At 37.3% G+C, this 8,269-nt stretch overlaps 1 long non-coding RNA gene across 1 annotated transcript; it reads left to right on the top strand.

The window, feature by feature from the left end:
- The first annotated feature begins 2,986 nt into the window (after positions 1-2,986).
- On the top strand, positions 2,987-5,525 carry LOC123480331 (uncharacterized). Its single transcript, XR_006656284.2, has 3 exons — positions 2,987-3,058; positions 3,478-3,636; positions 5,347-5,525. It is a non-coding gene; the product is annotated as an uncharacterized lncRNA (long non-coding RNA).
- Positions 5,526-8,269: the final 2,744 nt, after the last annotated feature.

Below are 8,269 nucleotides of genomic sequence, written 5' to 3'. Positions count from 1 at the left end.
GTATCAAATTAATTTCCCTGATGTATTCATATTATCAATAACACATAAACTAGATGAACTGAATAAACTGAAAGGCACCTATCAAATTTTCTAAAATTATCATTCAGGGATTTCTATATTTCAAACATTTTCAGTGAAGGAGGTTTCATTTCGCACATACTTTAATTTTAAAAACTCAGTATTATATCCTCTACATGTTTTTTCTTTTTTATCATTGGGGGGAAAAATGAGTAAAAAGCCCCTCACAAAACTGTTAATCACTTCCCCTGTGGGAAAAGTCTGGATAATACACATCTTGGAGCACAGAGAAGAATACAGGATAGGCTAATTTTGTGCTCACTGGAGAAATATAAATCTTTTGAAATTTTTCTACTTATCATTTCTTGTATTCTATTTGCTATATTAAATTCATACATAATAAGCTTGAAAACCAGTCATTTTACATGAAACTAATTACGTTCATTGGAGACCCAAAGGACAGATTTGCCCTGGCAGAGCAGTGTGCTTCCAGCACCGTTTTCTTGTAGCTGCTGTGTATACCACAGCGCCTCAGGTGGGATCGCACGCGTGACAAGTGACTTAACTTCCTAAGTCAATAGCAGTTTTTTTAATGTTCTTGTTGTTTACTTAATACTTTGAAGGACTTATGGAAAATGCTTCCCAGATTCCTGTGGGTTAAAGTAAGCATTGATTTGGAAATTATAATATCCGTACACACAGAACCATAACTGATTTCACAGTTCATTAATTCAATTGATGAACAACAATAGAAGCACTGCAAAATATAACCATGTGGTAAGTAAAAGAGAAGTGTATAATTTCTCTCACTATTCAAGAGAAATAAATAATCAAATGCACTTTACATAAAATGGTGACTTCACTATAGAAAATGATTAATTAACATGCTGTTTTTAGAACTGTACTTCTAGTATGAAATTGGAGAGACTTTTTTTAAAGATGTAATTTTAATACAATTTAAAAGATTTAGATTTTGGCTACTAAGAAACAGAGTCTACTTTTTAAAGTAATTACATAAAATATATAGTGTTCCTTCTGTGTTAATTGCTGTTTGATAACTGCAGAAAAATATATAGGGTCCGGCACAAATAAAGCCCCTTTTTTATTACAAAATCTTTTATTACAAAAGCATAACATGTAATTCTGTAACATAACAATATCACACTCAAGCATGTCATATGAAAGTTTAGGTGAAGTGTTCAAATTAACACTATAAATTATTACACCCATATTATTACCCTTCCAACCGCACTCAAGCAGGCCTTACTTCTACAGAAACTCTATATACTGTACAAGCTACAAATGATATTTCAGACACAGTAGAGCTATATTTTTAATGCTGAATGTTTATTTCTTTGTTTTTCCCTCAATAAAATAGGCATGTTTTCAAATCTATATTATACTAATTAGTGAATATGACATATTTTTGAAAAAGTGTTTTCCAAAGGAAATAAATTTTAAATATATAAACCTTCATGCCTATAAATAAAAATATATATAGTGAAAGATTATATATATGAGGTCTGTTTGGAAAATGTCCAGCCATTATTAATGTAATGAGAATGGTTTGTGCAACATCGATGTAACCTGGCAGCCAGGGAGAGTGGACTGGAATGTGCATTCATGAAGAATGATGACTTCACTGTACTAGTCAGTGTGGGCAGTAGATTCAGCTGAGTGAGCATGTGCACTGTGTCGCTATAGCACTCAAGATGATTGAGTGAGTAGAACAATGAATCTGCATCAACTTTTGTGTTAAGCTTGAACATTCCTCTGGAGAAACTATTCACATGATTCAGAAGGCTTTTGCTGACAATGCAATGAGTGAAGCACAGATAAAAGTGTGTCACAAATGCTTCAAAGATGGTCAAGAATCGGTTGAAAGTGCTCCACATTCTGGAAGGCCTGCAACAAGCAGAACACCTGAGCACGTTGAACGTGTTTGAATGGGCTGCAATAGACAAACATCAACGAATAGAGAGTGTGAGAACTAGAGCTGATCTGGAGATTCCCAAACATGTGCCCAAGATTCTGATGCTGGATCTGGGCATGGAACATGTCATGGCAAAATTCGTCCCATGGCTGCTGCTACCAGAGCAGAAGGAGCATCGTGCTGCAGGTGCTAATGACTTGATTTAAACCACTGCCAATGAGCCAGATTTGGCACCATGTGACTTCTGACTTTTCCCAAAACTAAAATCACCTTTGAAAGGGAAGAGATTTCAGATAGTTAATGAGAATCAGGAAAATACAACAAGGCAGCTGACAGCTATTGGGAGAACTGTATGAGGTCCCAAAGTGCCTACTTTGAAAGGGACGAGGAATCATTGTCCTGTGTACAACGTTTCTTGTATCTTCTTCAGTAACTGTCTCTGTTTTTCATAGTATGTAGCTGTATACTTTCTGGACAAACCCAAATATCATCAATACATGTATGTCATCATTAGAATAGAAAAGTTTCTGCTTTTATTACTTAGCCATCATGTAAGTCTTCACTAGTTTAAATAATTTCAATTTTATGGATGAACTTAAATGTACATATATGTTATTTTAAATGTCATAATTTTTGCAGGCTGATAAAATATTAAAAATGTATCACTGTATGTGAGTATACAGATAAAATCCATACTCTGATTAAAATGGAGAGAAGTAAAAGAAATATTTTATTTTGTTTATCATAGAAGTAAAAGCTAATAAATTATTTTCAAATGCCAACAAAGCCACTCATAAGCTAGGCCAGGAAATGATTATATTAACATTATTCTCCAATTAGAAATGTTACATTGTAACCAGATATTTATTATTTCCAAATAAATATTTAAAAGCATAAAATAGGTTTTTTATTATTGATTTTAAACAGAGAGAGGAAAGGAGCGACAGAGAGGGAAATATCGACTTGCTCCACTTAGTTATGCATTCACAGGTTAATTCTTTTATGTGTCTTGTTCAGGGACTGGGCCTACATCATCGGCATGTCGGGAGAATGCTCTGAACGACTGAGTTACTCAGCCAGGGGCCTAACATAGATTTATTCTGATGAGTAAGTGTATTCAAGTCTGAACTCTTATGATAAACAAATAAGAATTAAAGATAGAGGCTCTGAAACATCAAGGCTTTAGAATTAATGTAACATGACCAACGTAATGACAAAGCCAATGAGTCGCTGCCCCTTTGTATAAACGCTAGAAGTAGCTAAAGAGAAACGCCAAGGTCAAAGCTCAGTGCTGTTTCACATGGATGTTGCTCTCTGTACAACAGCCACTCCCTGCTTTGGCTTCCAGCTTCCCAAAGGGAACCGTGGCACTGCAGACGCTCAGATGCATCTGCCAGATTTAATGACAATCAAGATCACTTTAAAATAAATGCCTCCAGAATGAAATGTGATTGGAAAACTTAAAAGTAAGGATTACTTGAACTGTGTCTCATCTAACAAAGTACATCCTTTTTGTCACATTTCAGAACAAAGATGCTAAAGAAGAATCGGAAAGAAGCACATGGACATTCATACATCGCAGCCACGAGGCTCATCACACACCTGTCATTTGCCTGGATCATTCTAAGAACCATACCCCAAAATTCTGAGAAAATATGAATGTGGATAGGAGCAAGAAACATTGAGTCAGTAATCATTGGTGGAGTTTATTTTCATTTTAACACAACTATAAGGCACATAGTTCTGCCTTCTAAAATTTGTAGTAAAACATTTAGCAAAGCTGCAATATTGAAGGGAAAATAGGAGACAGGTATATTTTGTACAGTCTTTGAGTGCTTCACAGTATTACTGTTCTGGTACCTTTTTTTTTCCTTGCTACTATTTTTTTCTTCTCTTGAGCTTGTAAGTGCATTCCTAACTTTGGGCTGTCACTTAGCCTTTCATGTAAAACGTTTCCAAGTGAAAACTGTGACACCTTGTGCGTATTTTGACTATCAATACAATTTTGACATTGCTCAGAATGAATAGAAGTTTTGAAACTTCCAAACAATGAAAGTTACTCAGGAAACACTCTAAGCCTAGTCAAGAAAGTCACCACCTTTCATTACCGTGACAGCCACCGTTTCTCAGAGGAATTTCCATTCAACATTATTATTCATTTAATAAAGTGCCCATGAGAAATGCAAATATTTGATCTAGGAGTAATATTTTAATCATCAGTAATGTGTAGCTTACATGATATCTATGAACTAAAAGAAAAATCCCAGGTGTCTGAAACAAAGGACATGTTCTAGGTACTACTTATGTGTAAGAAATATTCTGGAATTGTAAAACTCTGCCTTCACCTTTCATTGGATGCAGGATGACCACAGATGTGGGTCGGGACTCTGGGCAAGGTGACTCTCTTCTGGAATGCAATTCCGGATCAGCAATTAGTTGACAGCTATCCGTTGTCAACACCCCGGACGCTGTGGGATTATTTCAGTTCTGAACAGGGTGGGGCTGGATCTTACACAACAGCATCTTCTTTCTCTGTTTGCAAAATTTATTTCAAATTCTTCAATTTCTCTATGTCTCTCCAGTCCTGCGGCCACCATACCACTTAAAGCCACACTCACCTCTTACCTAAATCACTGTGATTTTTTAAAATTGTTCTCAGCCTAAACTTTTTTCTTGTATCGCGTAGAGAGTTAATGTTGCAAATAACAAATGCCTTTTTATCACCTTCTTAATGTCCTTCAGTGTTTTCTCATACTGTCTATAAAGTAAAACATCCTAAGTGTTATTTATAAGGCCCCTCATGAAACTGAACACAGCAGAGTCTCCACTGCCTGCCACCACAAAAGCCAAAGTCATTGAGGCAGGTGCTGGTGCAAAAAGAAAGAGGTTTTGTTCCAGTGCCACACAATTTCGAGAAGGGGAAGGGTGGACTCCTGTCTCAAAGACTTTCTCAATCTTCCTGCTCAAGCCCTAGGTTCTTTAGGGATAAGGAGGAGAGGCCTTTTATTCCTACCCAATCTTTCTAGCTTTTGACATAATCAGGGCCCTATCAATTCCCCTTTCTAGCTTCCCATATGCTCAGCCCTATCCATTCATGTCTCCAGCTTTTGTCATGCTCAATGTAAGAACCTCCCCTGCTGACATCTTGGCCAATGGGGGAGATTCCCTGGCACTTTGACTGTCTACAGCAACAATCAGGACATTCTTATATCTTTATCATTATATACTCATGCTCACCCACACTTTTCCTCACTGCTTATCTCCAACTGAAAGTGTATATTTTAAAGTTTTCCTAACAGTCCTTGTGATTTCCATTATTAAGGCTTTTCATACTTGTTATTTCTTCAGCCTAAAAGATCCTCCAACTTCATTTTTCTCCTTTCCTCTTGTCACAGAAAATGCTGATCAGGCTTTGGAAATCCACTTCAACAAGGCTGAGGAACCCACATCTTGTCTACAGCCAGATCATCAGTAAAATGTTGCAATTAGAGAAATAAAGATAGAAGCATGAAAAAATTCCTGAAAATCGATACCGATATATTGTCACATTGTGATTCATACCAACGCCAGATACTGTGCCTGACTCTAAGTAGACTTTCAAAAAATAATTGTGACTATGCAAACAAAACAGATAAAATGTGCTTAATTATTAAAGATGTTCCATTTATATACGCTTATTTTATCACAATAATGTGAAAGATTTTGTCCACCCTGAAAAATTTAGATACCTTGTATATATAACAATTGTTCTTAATCATGTGAAATGTTGCACTCTGGGAAAGAAACAGGTTGTCACAACCCCAAGGAGTGGGGGAGGGGGACATTTTTCTAGCATCTGGTTGGTTGAAACCAGGAATGCTGCAAAACATCCTGCAAATCATAGGGCAGTCTCCTCACAACAACAACAACAACAGAAACATTTTCAGGCCCAAGACAACAAGATGCCAAAGTTGAGAAATCCTAGCTATATTATTTTCCTAATTAGCTATGACAAGTGCATTCAAAAAAGAACAAAAGAAAGAATGGAAGAAGGAAGGAAGGGAAGGAGGGGTGGAGGAAAGAAGGCAGGAAGGAAGGAAGGAGGAAGGAAGGAACTGAGGGAATGAAGGAAGGAAGAATGGAGGGAAGAGATAAGAGAGAGGGAAGAAGGGGGAGTAGGGAGAGAGAGAAGGAAGGAAGGAAGGAAGGAAGGAAGGAAGGAAGGAAGGATAGAAGGAAGGAATAGAGAAAAAGAAGGAAAGAAAAGAGGAAATGAGTTGTACTTATTGAGACTTGTTCTTTGTTGTTCCTTGTATTTTATTCTGGCTCTTAGCAATGACCTCTTCCCTTCTTGTCTTTTTAAGTTCTCATGAGGCAGGATAGTAAGAAGCTACAAAAATTCCTTGGAAAGTGGAATAGGAAAACTGAGACAAGATAGTTGAACAAACTGGCTGAGGAATTTACAGTGAGATCCAGAAATTCGCCTCCCTAGAGATAACATCTAGGCCTCAGTTGTATTTCACCTCCAGGCACAGAAAAGCAGCAAAACCAGGTTGGGGACACCAGGACCAGTTCTAATGACTTCCTACTTTGGCACTGACCAATCAGTAGAGACCACGACCCTGACAGAGCTCACCTGGAGACCTGATAATATTCTGTTGAAACCCTCTCCTGAGACTGCCCCTAAGATGCCCACCTGTAAGAGAAAGAGAAAAACCCTCAAGACAAAGGATCTAGCACACACTATCCCTCTGAGCAGCTCACCTGCACCATTCCCTTCGCCCTCTTCTCATGCCACAGGCACACAGCTTCTAAACTCTAAGGGTCCCCAGGAAACTTGCAACCAGGTGAGCAACAGGCAACAGCAGCTCATTCTGGGCTTACCCTTTGAACCTGTCTCTAGGGCCCCTTTTCTCTGACTTCCCAGTGAGCTAAAGCAGCCCAACCTAGGCTGTCCTGTTGCCTCTTCAATGCTATTCCTTCCTTGTTTCACGGTCCCCAGCTATAATAAACATATACTCATAGTCACTTGGACTCGTGTTGTAAAATAGTTCTTGCATGCAGTCAAGAACCCACACACCATTAGCCAGGCTTACACAGACCCACTCAGGGCCAGATCCCCTGTCCAGCAACACACATAGGCACCTACTTAACAAAATTTAAATCATGTCTGTCATTTTCCAAAACTGAACCAGCCTGACAACATTCACGTGTACAATGTGCCATTGAGTTGGCTCTGACTACTGGCAATCCCACAAATGAGTAGTGTCCACAGCACAAGGTCCTCAACAGCCCGGCTCAGCTCCTGGAGACTCATGCCTATGGCTTCTTTTATGGAATTGAGCCATCTTATATTTGATCTTCCTCCTTTCCTGCTGCCTTCTGTTTTTTCCAGGCTTACTGTCTTATCAAAGGAACCCTGCCTTCTCATATTATCGCTGAAATAAAACACAGCATTTAGGACTCTATTAATTCTCAACATAGTTCTTTAGAGATCATTAACTACAAATCAGTGATATCAGTGCCAATTTTACTGTACCTCAGAAACTAATTCGTTTTACTGAAGACACTCAAAGTTATTTAGAGTGCCTAGGTGCTCACTTTTTAATTTCCTAACGTAATTTGAACTTTGAGTATCTTCTATCAAAAATGTGCCTGCCATCTTTCATCTAATGTTCATTAGAATTGAAAAGGAAGTTGTAAGAGGTGAATTTATCATCAATGTCTAAATTTTATGAACACTTTCAAGCCTCCGTGTCTTCCTCTATGTTGTTTCTTCAGATTTTAGAGCCATTTTCTATTCTTACATATTGAAAGGGCATTCCTTTAGCATAAGTGTTGCTTAACCATAAATCACTTTCAACTCCATATTTCAGCACCATATTCCATTACATTTGTTACCTCTCACCCAGCCAAATACAGCATGTGGCACAAGATTTTGATAGTGTTTCTAGAAGCAAAGGTGAAAAGAATGATGGAATATAAAGGAAATTAATATATGCATATTTTGGGTCTTTTAGTGTCTACTAAACTGAATTTCTACCTTTTTATCTCCAACATTGTTAGGCCCCTATAAAAGATTAAAAAGTAAAATATTAGAATTTAATGACATTCTTAAGATTTCTTTGTTTTAAATTCAGTAAATTGTTTGACTATCTATATACTATTAATATTTCATTATACTGTGAAATATTTCATTAGTTGGTATCAATTTTTTTCCTAAATGTATCATTATGCCTTCATCTTTAAAAGGAACTGAATTTTATTGTATTTACTCTTTTTTAGATACCATCTCTTATAACTATGTGTAACTTTGCCCTGCTGAATGACATATACTCT

Source organism: Desmodus rotundus, chromosome 13, assembly GCF_022682495.2.
Source record: "Desmodus rotundus isolate HL8 chromosome 13, HLdesRot8A.1, whole genome shotgun sequence".
NCBI classification, from domain to species: Eukaryota; Metazoa; Chordata; class Mammalia; order Chiroptera; family Phyllostomidae; genus Desmodus; species Desmodus rotundus.
The sequence above is the reverse complement of the archived record's forward strand: the minus strand, read 5'-3'. Positions and strand labels throughout refer to the sequence as shown.